The 13,743-nt window shown below is 43.6% G+C and overlaps 1 long non-coding RNA gene across 1 annotated transcript; it reads right to left on the reverse strand.

Annotated features, from left to right (window-relative positions):
• Window positions 1-5,751: 5,751 nt before the first annotated feature.
• On the reverse strand, window positions 5,752-9,677 carry LOC122239188. The gene is made up of 3 exons (XR_006218141.1): window positions 9,587-9,677; window positions 9,320-9,404; window positions 5,752-6,135 (listed from the first exon to the last, which is right to left on the reverse strand). It is a non-coding gene; the product is annotated as an uncharacterized LOC122239188 (long non-coding RNA).
• Between the last annotated feature and the right edge of the window lie 4,066 nt (window positions 9,678-13,743).

A 13,743-nucleotide genomic window follows, 5' to 3' on the forward strand; every position in this document is an offset into this window, starting at 1 on the left:
CAACTTCTTGGGGTTTCTCAGGCTTAAAAGAATGTTCCAAACCACAACAGAAAAAAAAAAAAATCAAGGAACACAGCAACCAATGCAGGACATCTTCAGGGCATGGACCAGGCAGAAGAAGCTTGGAAAGACGACGTACTTTCATCTCAGACATTTAGCCACTCAGTTGTGGAGGAGTCCACAGTCCCTTGGCTGCGGTAAATTTCACTAAGCCCCCTTCATTCTTGAAGAGATAGTGATTTGATGGGGGTAAAGGTAGGGTGTAGGGGGAGAGACAGACAGGCACTCATCAGTTACCATTGCATAGATTACACACTGACAAGATCATACATGCAAACTTAGCACAGTCACAGGCTCAGAATCAATGCTTAAGAAATGGGAATTAAAATAATTTTAAGATCTAAGTGTAAGATGAGGAAATGTGTGCCCAATATTAGTAGAAGTATAGATTGCTAAGAGCCAGAGGGAAAGATTGGGTGTCAGATAAAAAGAGTCTTCCTTTGCATTTAATAAGTTCTTTCAGGGTGAATGGGATTCAAAGAGTGGCCATTGGGGGTGAAGGGATTTTTAGGAGAAAGCATTACACGAGCCAAAGCAGGGACATAGGGAAGCACTTGGAGGGTTTAGAGAATGGGGGGAAGTTTGACATTACTAAAATTTAGGTTGATGAATGTGTAATGGGTGGTCCAGTTTAAATGGTCTGTTAGGATTTCTGCATGGTAGGCTATGAATGCTATAATAACTCGTAAGAAGTTAAACCAAAAATTAATACGTGCATATCTTTACTTACCCCTTAAGCCTACCCATGGCAAGGGCTTTATCTTTGGATAGTCCTTTTTTTTTTTTACCAAAGGAGACAATGATGATATAAAACAGCAACTAAGAGTTCTCCTAGAAGTCATTGTCCAACGTGTTTATGTCATCTATTTAAAGCAAAGTCTTGGAGTCACCCTCGGATCTCCATTTCTATTTGGTTCTATCAGATTGAACTTGTATCAGGGTTTAATAAATTGTGTTCTGGGATGCACAGGATTAGTAAGTTATGAACTGGTGTTTCCCTACAAAGAGTTAATGGTCATGTACATTGTAAAGACGCTGGGAAGATGATCCTTCTCTAGGAAATTCATAATACACATCTGTGGATAAAAGATTCTGAACATCAAACAACGGAAAAAAAAAAACAGTAGAAGTGTATTTCATCCCCAATCTCACAGACTGTTTTTAACCATGAAAACTTAACTCTGTGCACGTGTGTGCAAGGGTGTGTGCATGTGTACGTGTGTGTGTGTGTGTGTGTGTGTGTGTGTGTGTAGAATAACCATTAATGTATCACTGACTTCGTGTTTTAGGGAACATATTTTGGGAAATTTCCAGAGCGGTTCTTGACCTGTTGCAGTGGTAGCTCTGGAGGGACCTGACTTTGAACTCTACGCAAAGCCTTACGGAATAACAGAGACTGGCTTTGCTATTCATTTCATCCTTGAAGTGGACGAAAACAGATTGCTCCCACCCAAATTATATTGAAAGTCATCCTAGAGTATTACTACTGAATCCATCCTACCTTACCAGGGAAAACTTTTAGAGAGTCATATAGACCCGCCCTGCCAAAGTATTTCCATCTACTAAATGGAAAGAAAAAAGAAAAAAAGAAAAAAAACCAAACCTTGCCACATCCTATTCCCAGAGTTTGACATATGACATGAGCAACTCTAGGGGCGCCTGGATGGCTCCGTCCATTAAGCATCCTACTCTTGATGTTGGTTCAGGTCACGATCTCACGGTGTATGAGTTCAAACTCCTCATGGGTCTCCGTGTTGCCAGTGCAGAGCCTGCTTGGAATTCTCTCTCTCCCTCTCCCTCTTCCCTCCCCCACTTTCTATCTCTTTCCAAATAAATAAATAAACTTATAAAAAGAATGGAAAAGGAAAAGTTGCGTGGGAGAAAAACAAGGTACCAGCAAAGATCAATGTCCTGTAACCAATTCGTGACAAGACGCTGCACCAGGACCCAGGTGGTCTGTCTCCTCTCTCGGACCTTTCCCGAACTGTGAAGGTTTCTCACCCCCAGCAAGAGGCAATTTGCATCGACGCAGAGATGAAGGCTGGAGGAAAAACATAAATGCTCCCTCTAAAAATTTTTTGGAGGAGGAAAGAGGTTATAGCCAAGTCAATCAGGGCTAACAGGCATCTTTGGAGAGGAGAGAGAGAAGGTCTGCAGAGAACATGTTCGCAGGTATGCCGGTCAGGAAGATAAGCCAAATGGCCAGGTCGAGATGGACAGCGTGCACCAAGTGAGTCAAGTCGAGGTAAAACATTCAGCACCTTGTAAGGTTTGCGTCTGATTGAGGCCGACGCTGGGGATCCTTGTCTCTGCACCCGTTCTCTGGACTCGGCATCCATTGTCAGCACATCGCCAAGTCCTTTTATCCAGCAGGAGAAATGTGGTGGGAGGGGGGAGGTGAGGGCCAAGAAGGGGAAACCAAGGGCAGTGCCGCCGATGCTCTGTGATCTGGGAGCGCGTGAATTTTAGGTCAGCTAAATCAGGACACAAAGCTACAGCTGCTAAGCCACAAAGGCCCACATATAGTTTCTCTGGCTCAATTGCTTGCCATCCTGAAATCTGCGGAAGAGAGCCTTCCATGGGGGAACCTTCTTCTTCCCCAATTAGTGCCTTTTCACAGTGGCAGGATGGAAAAGGTTTTACTCGGCAACATTACTGAGTATCAGTAATATGCAAAAGATCTGTGAAATCAATTCCCATTATTTCAAGGGACGCTGCCTAGTAAAAATAATGCATAGTAAAAACACTGTAATGAAACCACTGCTTAATCTGCTGTGATTATCTAAGACGAACCAGCAACTGTTTCATTCTTATTTCACAGCATCTGTGCGGTGGTACATCCACTGTGTGTGCCACAGCCAGGCTTCCTGCTACGACAGTCGAAACTGTGGATTTCGGGGTGTCGCTGGGGTAGAGGTTCCGGGGGATCAAATATCGGGGCTGAAGGTCATTAACATTCCCCATTGTTGCCTCTCTGTTTCATGCTTTTCTGCACTGTTGGTTCTCTGAATCACCTTTCTCATAAGAAAAAAAAAAAGCTTAAAGAAAAAAAGTACAGGAGCGAAGTGTTTGGTTTGTTTTTGTTTTTTGTGTTTTTTTTTTGTTTTTTTTAAGCTGGATTGATCATTATGCAAATGGCTCACTGCCCACATCCCCCCTCCCGCTGTGTGCCCCTCTGCCCCTGGCTAATAACAGTCAGCCTTGTTTGGCCGCCGCTTGGCAAAACTCTCCAACATTTTTGCCGCTCTATATTTCAGCCATGACTTTTGTCATATTTTGAAGAGAAGCGTGCACCTGGCCAACCCACTTGCATGCCAAGCTCTCTCGCCCATTGAGATTTCAAATGGATTTGCATCGATTGCCCTATGAAATTTAGAATGTATAAAAAAAAAAAAAACAACGCTGGAAAAAAAGTCACACTGGAATTTTCTTATAGAGTTCAAAATAAAATACAGCGCATTGTGATAGGTAGCATTCACTTTCCAGTATCTTTAAAAACGCAGGAGGGGTTTTTTTTTTTTCTTTTTCCTTTTTTCTTTTTTTCTGCCTGTGCAAAGAGGAGGAAAGAAAAGCAGCTAACAAAACGTGTCATGAGAGTAGAATGCATTTTTCTTTGGGCACAGCTGATGCAAAAAAAAAAAAAAAAGTCTTTGTGTTTTTATTACTGTTATTATGCCTTAAAATTAACCTGGTGCACAGGTATTTGGTATTGGACAGTTTGTTATTACCTTTTAGGTAATCGCTTTAGTGAGAAATAGAGCCCCCCCTTTTCTCCGGCGATTTGATTTTTTTGCTTCCACAAGAGTATCCCCAGGATATTCCCAATATTCCTCTGATGCTATCCGCTCAGGCAGAGAGAGGTTATGCGGTTGCCAGTTGTGGTCACTAGTGAAAACTCGGGGAGGCAGCAGGCTTCTGAGATTGACATGCAGTCAGGAACAGAAGCTCCCCGAAAATGCTCAGGCCAAGGAAGCCCCCCGCCAAAATGCCAAAGAGCCCCTATTTCCGGTCAAGCTGAAAGGTACTCAGGAATCACTTCAGATCCTGTTAAAACGCAGGTTTTGATTCAGTGGCTCCGAGATTCTGCATTTCTGACACTTTCTGTGCTGCTCTTTCGAGGACCACACCCCGAATACCAAGGTTTGAGACAACTGTGCCCTTTCCTTTCCCTCGGGTGTCACCTATATTTTAAAACAAATTTCTGAAGGTCATATAAAACTGGGCCCAAGCCTAGGAAAATGGAAAGCCATGGCCCCAGACCCACAGACACAATCTTGAAGGAATTTCTCCAAGTCAGGCAACATGCCCCAAACACGAGGCAGCGAGAGCAAGAACGAGCTGGGACACAAAGAAACACGTCAGATGGCCAGGAGATCCGAAGACTGTCCTTACCCTCTCAAAAACACCAGTTGACATGATGGCATCTATTTTCAATATCTTTGATCCTAGACGTTTTGATCTAACGATTTAATAAGTATACGCCATCTCTTAGAGCAGGTTTAAATCCACTTTGTAAAGAAGAGATCCGTTGATTTTAAATAAATACAAAATAAAATTTTATGCTCAGTTCTTATGCCATAAAGGGTAGTTATTATTTGTGACATTCTGATTGTGGCGACGCGGCTGGGCAGTTGATGATTCACAATGTCATTGGAGAATCCACACCGCGTCCTAAAGACATCTTGGCCAATTGTACGGATGCATTTTGACAAACAGAGCCAAGTAGCAAGCTGAAATGTGCCCCTTTAAAAATTTGAATAAGAAACAAATCATATGAATAGTTTCTAATGGATATTATGTAAAATTCGTTCCAGGTAACACCCTTACTTTATCCTACGGCAGAACAAAAAGAATTAGTTTTTATTTGAAACTCTCAAAAACAATTGTGCAGTGATTATTTGTGTGGGTTCATCTCTCTGTACCTGTCCCGCTCTGCATGTAAAGTCCTTCTTGGTATAACCAGACATGTGGCCACACCAGCAATAATGGGCTTTCTCTCTCTCTCTGTCTCATCTTGACTTCTGGGTCACTGTAGTCTAAGCAAGAGAGTCTCATCAATTATAAACCTATCTTGTCTTCTGGCAAAAAAAAAAAAAAAAAAAAAACAACCCAGAAAGGGGAAAAAAAGGAAAAAAATGGGCATAACATTGCCGCTGAGTGTTCTTATTTCCTTCATGTTACAATGCAAGTTTTATAGAGGGAGTCTGATTTTTAAACAAACATTACAAATACAAACACTATAGGAAGGTAGTGATTTCATCTCGGTCGCATAGAGAGGTACCTGTGAGGCAAAAAGCACAGATGTGATCTTCACATGTGTAGGGCATGATGTATTTTTAGTCCACAGTAGGATTGAAAACCTAAAGTGGATTTTTTTCTTAGTTCATCTGTGGCAATCTATGGAGATAACGTATCTGTACATACGAGTCGGCAGAGGGAATGACAAGTAGCTTGTAACTTTAGGAACCTGACCAAAATAATATTTTAGAAGCCCTAGCAAATAAAAGAATGTAAGTCCAGATCAAGCATCGTCCAGTGAAGGAGCTGTCTACTTAATCTGCCAATGACTCCGTCTCAAAGTCCCGTGTGGAAAACAGGTTTTACTCCTTAAAAGAGACATCAGCCAAAGAAATAAAACATTTTCCTTCCGTTCCGATTTAGAAGGATTCCTTTCCAGGAAGGCTAACGTCCTTAACTGACTTTGAGAATAAGTCACTCTTTATTGCATAGGTAGCTCGTTTCTGTCCTCATTTTGCGAAACGTCCCCCTTTCTGTGCAATTTCAAACACGCCTCCACCTCGAGCGGTGGATGATTCTGGAAACGCTGCATTTTGCACATCACTGCCAACGACTCCAAATCTGAAGAATGCTCTTTTTCACAGATCGGGATAAACAACCAGAGTTGGAAGTGTCACTGGAAGCCTGCATCGTAGGTTGTGAATTGTTCCAGTGTTATTTTTACAAGTGATATGTTTATTTTGTGATCAGTTAGAGGTTCGGTCTACACGTCCCAGCTGAGAATCCCAAGCACTTCCTCCGTTCCCAAGAAATGGAGAACACCTGGAAAAGGACTCTCTGTAAAAGAAATAAAAAAAGAAAAAAAGAAAAAATAAAAATAAAAAAAATACAAGCGCTCACCCCAAACACATGCAGACAAGGTGCGTGGCAAACGCCGATCTGTTTCCAGTTCAGAAACAAACACCCACGGATACAAACCGAGTAGAAGACGTCTGTCTGATTTTCCCTCTCCGTGAGTCTTTGGCTTCAAACAAGCAGATAGAGAAATAAACATTCCCCAAAAAGCACCTCCCTCCCCGTGCCATTAGGATCTCCAAAGTAGATAAAAAGTGGTTCTGCCGAGACTGAATTGCCGTGGCAATTCCAGGGAGAATCCCGGTTTTAGCACCACGGTACCAAATTTGTCATTTAGGGAAGCTCCCGCTCCCTTTATTGAGTTCCACTGTAGCGAACAATTTCTGCCTGCATCCCTCGTGTGTTCTTTTGGTTTATTATCTTTCACTGTGAATTGAGCCTCGACAATCAGTTTCACGGGCAGCGTAATTTCGCTCACTGCTTATACATATGAGGAGACACCCCTCCCTGCCTCCCCCTCTCCCAATGTTCTTATCAAATGAAGAATTGTGGATAAGGGTTAGGTGCAGATAAACATGAGTGTAGCACTTCCAGAAAGGTCGTGACCCCCCCATAAGGTGCTTCTTGTTATGCCTGACCTTCAGATTTTCATCATCAGCCCGCCTGACAACTTAATAATGCAGAAGAGCAGGATTCATTTCGCCCCTCTGAGAAAGCCAGCACGGGACGCCCTTTTCCCTGATTATTTCCCTGCACTCCCGGCTGCCCTTTATAAGCCAACCAGAACGCCATCAATCATGCTCCTCTCTTCCCTCGCCTCCTCAGCCCCCGGTTCTGCAGGCTCTAAAGCTGCCTTGTTCCTTTTGTCTGGGGCTGGAATGTGTATACAAAGATCCCCAAAAAGGGGGGCGATGGAAAAGATCACCTTTAGTGCATAACTGCTCCCCTTCTGTGCATCTGCGTCTGAACGCTGTGGATTCCTTTTTTCTTTCTCATTTTGTTCTCTCTCTCTCTCTCTCTTTCTGGTAAAGAAATGCTTTTTCAAAGTTCTTATCTCATTTGCGTGTATTTCTGTCATGCACCATCTCTCTTAATGAGCTGCGATGAGTGCCGGGGGTTTAAAACACCCAGAATGGAAGTTAGAGGTTTCTCTGGTTTTCTGCCCTGGCTTCTTCCTTATTGTGGGTATTGTTGTTATTAGAGATTTTATTGTTCGAGAAGTAGTAAGAGGAGATGAAACCTGTTTCACACCTACCTTCGCAACCCTCTTTTCTCCTTGATGCAGCAGAGGAAAAAGGAGACGAGGATGAAAACAGGCCGACGGGGAAAGAAAACAGTCGTGGCGTTGGGGGCGTAATTGGGCATTTATTTCACCTCGGTCAGAAGGAAAAGTGGCACGCCTAAGTTTGGAGGGAGGAGCATGAGTGCCTTTGGAAGACGATGATGTGGATTGGGATCGGATCCTAATAGCTGTAATAAACGTGTTCCATAAAATATGCATGGACTTCACCCTTCAACCTCGCAAGTGTTTTCCAGCCAATAAAGAAGTGCTTTCAGAGGGCAGTAGAGGTTGGGTCTCACCAATGGGTCCGGGGTGCCTTCTGCCAGCACCAGGCCCATGGTCTTTGCTCTGTCAAAAAGGGACAGCATCTCCCCTAGGCCAGTAGCTCACTCAGCTGGATGAGGGACTGTCCTTGCGTTCCAGGCTGCCTGGTGAGTAGGACGGAAACCTGCACCCAGCTGGATTGGGGTGTTAACGTCAGCCCCGCTCGCGTTAGGCTGATGCTGAATTAATTTTTTTTTTTTAAGAAAGAGAAAGGAAACGCATACACTGTGAAAAATACAATAGATAACGGATTCATTTGATTGCCAAATATCCATTTAAAAACAACAACACCAAAAAGGAAGAGAGCCTAAATTACCTTTGACAATAACAAAGCCAAGGGGTAAGTGCAGAAAACACATCACATAATGTTTAACCCAAGCGATACATCTATTCTCTCCGTACCGATAAAAAACCTCAAAACTCTGTGTTGAATTGGAACACAAAGTCCCCAGTTTTGTCTTCTTGAGTGAGTGACTGGCAGCCTGGAGAGAAGAAGGCTCTCGGTAAACACGAGTTTATCGAGGGTATCGCGGGCCTAATATGTACTTGGTCCTAAGTGAGATGCCATGATGTTCAGAGCCTGATATTAACGGGAAACTTGTGTTATAGATGTGTGGGGAAACTAAAATCAAGGTGTCTGATACTAACATCTTATTTTGAACACCTATGTCCAGAATGAATAATGTTAGATAGGAGCACTTAACCTTGACTTGACTTCTAAGAATTTAATGTGGGTGTTGTTCATCTTGCATCTATCTATCTATCTATCTATCTATCTCTCTACCTATATTTTCATTTTTTTTTATTTTAAAAAATGTGTAAAGCTTATTTATTTATTTTGAGGGAAAGAACACGCGTGGGCAGAGAGAGAGCGGGTGGCGGGGGTGCGGGAGGCAGAATCCCAAGCAGGCTCCACACTGTCAGCATAGAGCCTGATGTGGGGCTCGAACTCACAAACCATGAGATCATGACCTGAGCCAAAACCAAAAGTCAGACCCTCAACCAACTGAGCTACCTGGGCGTCCCTGCCTATATTTTTTAAAATAACGGGGTCGCTGTACTTATGCTTTGGATTATTCTGGAAGACCAGAGATGAAAACCAAAATACGTCTACCAAGAGATCTTTAATTTGGTACACTGAGAGAAGACTGGAAACACCAGGAATGATGATCAATCACCTCCCCCCACCCTATGTGCCTTCCATGATTATACTGTAGTTTTTAGGCTAGTGTAAACCAGCTGGGAAGGTCCCTCTGAAGGCGCAAGTTTAAAGGAGGAGGCGATACATTTATCTTGATATTTCTTGAGTTTGATGCTTCCCAAACATGCAGGCAGAGTTATCTTTGGAAGGACAGTTGTATACATGAGTACAGGGGTGAGATCAAGACGAAGCAGATCGTTAAAACCATGAGAAAAGATAGAAAAGTGTGAGGGACGAGAAAAGACATAAAGAGAGCAACCTAAAAACACACCAAGGTTAAAGGGTTGCTGGAATAAAGAGAAGCCTGTGTACGAGGCAGAGAAAGGTTAAGAAGTACAAAATGAAATGGCTTTGTTTACATGTTTATTTACTTGTTTAATGCTTCTCTCCACCTCCGCTTGCGTGTAAAGTTTCTCTAGGGGAAGTCCTGGCTCGCAGATCTATCTGGAATGTAATAGGACGCCAAGTAAATATTTGTTTACACATAAAAATGAATGGGTGGGTAAAAGGGAAACCTGGAAAGTGTGGAATTGAAGGAACATAGAAGTCACGCTTAGCAAAAAAGGACATAAAAGGGAATAGAGAACGCATAGTTTAAGGACTGGAAAGGTAGACATTGGACTGACCGGTTAGGAAGTTATTGGTGATTGGTGGAGGGCTCTTTCCACAGAGCAGTGAGAACAGAAGCTGGGCCACCGCCAGCCACGGTCCCCTTTGTCACCACCTCACTGGAGTCGTCGTAATTGTTGCCAGGTGAGCAAATCCCACCTTCCAGTGATGAACCGCCCCCTGCCAAGGGGTGGGGCTAGGCAAAATGCCTTCTGGTGAAAGTGCTCAAGCTGCCGTCTCTCTGGGTCCTCCCTGCAGACCAGTTCCTACAAAGGGAAGCATTCAGCAAGCGGTGGGGCAGGTCTTGAACAAGACGATTCCCTAGGAGGTCTCTACGGTGAGGGGAGTCAAGAGAACAAGTTAAAATGTCTGTGAAGCAAAAGATGGAAAATGAGGGCGGCTACCTTTCACCAAACTGACAGGCTTGGGAGAGGCCATAAACAAAGATTCCCGTGAATCATCATACGACACCCAGTGCTCATCCCAACAAGTGGCCTCCTCAATGCTCATCACCCATTTCCGCTCCCCCAACCCCCCATCCCCATCGACCCTCAGTTTGTTCTCTGTATTTAAGAGTCTCTTATGGTTTGCCTCCCTCTCCGTTTTTATCTTATTTTTCCCTCCCTTCCCCCATGGCCATCTGTTACGTTTCTCAAATTCCACCTATGAGTAAAATCATATGATATCGATCTTTCGCTGAAAGACTTGTTTCGCTTAACACAATATCCTCTAGTTCCATCCACATTGTTGCGAATGACAAGACTTCATTCTTTTTTTCATCGCTGAGTAGTATTCCATTGTGTGTGTGTGTGTGTGTGTGTGTGTGTGTGTGTGTGTATACCATATCTTCTTTATCCGCTCATCCGTTGATGGATATTTGGTCTCTTTTCACAATTTCACTACTGTTAACAGTACTGCTATAAACATTGGGGTGCATGGGCCCCTCCGAATCAGCACGAGAACAGGAGGAATTTTAAACACTAGGTGTAGCACGTGACATTGCCGTGGGCAGAGCCCTGCGTGTGCTTTCAGTTTGGGTGCGAGGCAGGGGAAAGGGCCACCGAGGGGTCCCAGATGGGTTGGAGATGTTGAGGGTTGGGCAAAGAAGTGAAATGTAAGATGACAAAAACAACAGCAACCGAAAGAAGCTTCATACCTTAATGGAAACCGAACATAGAGACACAAAAGGCAAACCGACTCTGAAAGGTAGAAATTTCTATAAGAAACAAAGGCCAGGGCCCATTCCTAGTGATAATTAGTCTCATCGTGAGAGGGGTTCTTTTTTTTCCTTTTTTTTGTCCCCTTTCAACAAAACCTCCCCTATGGAGGAGGTTTTGTCCTCCATAACCCCTTTTTAAAATCCACTTAGAAATTCCATTATCTACAGAATCGTTAGACTAAGAAGCATCTACTTGGAACAACTCAAGAGTGTGGTTCACAACTTTATGGTTGAAACAAGAGTCGGTCTTCTAAGGCGTCTACCATTTTCAGTTCTCTAAGGTAATCCGCATTCTGTTTGGGGATGGGTGGGAGGAAATAACCACAATACATTGGAAGAGAGGGGATATTGTGATCCTCATAGACCTTTACGAGGACATTACCTTATTCTGAGGAAGACAATTAAAGGGGTTTTGAAAGAGGAGGGTAGAATGGGAGGCAAGCAGCGAGTTGAACTTTGCTTAGTTTATCTTTTTTCCTTAGGCTAAGTCTGCCTGAAATTAGGAGAGAAATGTGGTTGGGGGGGGAGGGGAGGATTTCTTCTTCTTTTCTTTTTGTCAGACGTGTGCCAGAAAGAACTTAATCCTTTGGAGGAAGGAATTACAAAATAGCTGGGGAGTGCATAGGAGTCTGTGGCTCAGTGAGGCAACTTAACCATCTCATTATCAGCAAACCTCAGTCAGGCAGCTAAGACCTCTCTGTGGAATCCATGGAAGGTGGGCCCCCATTTTCCCTTCACCGCTGTTCTTCCTCACATTACTTACCTTCCATCCTTGTGCTTCACACCCCGTCACTGTCTCCCCCTACACTGCCCATGCCACCTGGCCAGCGTTCGCCAGAAGTCCTGGTACCCTATCCACGCAAACACTGCTGCCTCATATCAAAGGACTTCACTTCCATCACTTTCTTTGCCTAGTGGCTGTAGCTTCAAGGGAGAAGTCACAGCGCCAACCAAGCTTATGAACTCTCGTTGCCTGCAGTCGTTGCCAGGAGAAAACACATTCTCAAGGCAAAATTGTTGACTTAAGTCTGAACTGCGGGGATACAATGCCTCCTTAGTTTGGAAACAGCCTTCCTGTCTTGTATCTCACACCTCAGAGACTCTAACTAGATTAAAAACACATTCTCTGTGTAAATACACAAGTCCGTTCTCTTATGCCTTTGTGTGTGGGTTGCACATTGCATGTTAGTCGGAGTCACAAATGCCGGTTTGTGTAAATGAAGGGACCAGGCTCGACTAAAATCAAGTGTACATTTTTGCCTTAGCCTTTGACCGATACTGTGAGCATTCCTTCTCGGAAGGGGTTTGCCTTATTGGGTTGGGGTGAGAATTAAAAAAAAAAAAAAAACAAAAAAACAAAAACTCTTCTCTGAGGTTAAAAACCATACTCATTAGAATAAAAAGTGTTAGTCTAACTTCTCCCTCCTTTTTCACCTCGAAAGTCACCAAACTGGAAAGGCCAAGTGCCAAAGAATCCATGCCCCTTTGTAAAAATCTACTCTAAAGGGAGATAAAGGTCTCTAAATCTACTCTAAAGGGAGATAAAGGTCTCCAGCCCCTCATTGGTTTTGTTTTTATTTTTGATTTTTTTAATGTTTATTTAATTTGGAGGGAGACAGCGTGTGAGCAGGGGAGGGACACAGAGAGAGAGGTTAAACACAGAATCCGAAGCAGTCTCCCGGCTCCGAGCTGCCAGCACAGAGCCCTACCCGGGGCTTGAACTCATGAACCGGCAAGATCATGACCTGAACCGAAGTCGGACGCTTAACAGACTGGGCCACCCAGGCGCCCCTCCAGCCCCTCGTTTTAAAGGGAAGACTCATCTAGGACAAACGCACACTGCCAAAAGTGAAATGATGTTGGGCTTACGTCTGCCTCCATTCTGACCCGCTCCTGGCTGGAAGGAGATTTAGAAATGGAGGAGGGAGATCTCTCCCCGTGTCCCCAAAGACTGGGTTACAAGTGGTTTCCTGGGGGGTACGGGGCAGCCCTGACCTCAATGTCTCCATTCTCTAGTTTGACGGCATTTCTTCTTGGCAGAGAATCAGTCAGGAAGCCTGACTAGCTCAGGATGCAAAATATTGAACTCGAATACGTTACAGGGAAGAGTTCTTTCATATTCGGAAACACAGAGATGAATCATTGATATTTATTTCTAAATAAATCCCATTCTCATTATTGGGGAAAGCAGGTTATTTTGGTAACTCAAGCAGAATGACCTAATTAAAACTTGATATAAAAATTCAGCATGCCGTAGAGCACTTTACCTGTCCAAAGTAAACACAGACAAGCACAATTTATTTTACTGGAGCATCCCTCATGCAAAATTACTAGTGAGTATATCACAACCAATTACAGGCCACTGTATATGCAGATTATTACTCTTTCAATTATTTATAGAGAGCTGCGAGTGCACACAGTTCTTTATAGAGCATCAAACACAGAAGACAAGAGCTCTGAATGAGGAAACCTAAATAGCAGGGAGTTCTCGTGAAATGACATGGTTGGGTGGCAGAAAAACAAAAGGAAATTCATTTGCAGACAGTGAGAGAAGGAAAGGGGGGAACACGACTTCCGCCGCTCGGAAGAGCGAGTGAAAATGAGTCACCAGAACAAGGATGGGCCCCGCGCAAAACTGGGACTGTGGCAAATGTGTTTATTTTCCTCACTACCTTACGCCACTCCCAACGCTACTGTATCGTTTTACTATAAGTTATATTCTAGACTTGGCTTTTATCCTTATTTTTTTACTCAAACTCGCGGACAATAAAAGACATCGTAAGCTAAGAGACGAGAAGCAAACTGAAATGCGATACTTGGACATGTCTAGCAGTCAAGGATGAATATCCAGAGTATGGAAAAAGCCTAAGATCAGTAAGAAAACGACAAACGACGCACTCCCAATCCATTGGCAAATCATAGAAACATACAATTATCATAAAAAGAAACACAAGT

This window comes from Panthera tigris, chromosome B3 (genome assembly GCF_018350195.1).
Source record: "Panthera tigris isolate Pti1 chromosome B3, P.tigris_Pti1_mat1.1, whole genome shotgun sequence".
NCBI classification, from domain to species: domain Eukaryota; kingdom Metazoa; phylum Chordata; class Mammalia; order Carnivora; family Felidae; genus Panthera; species Panthera tigris.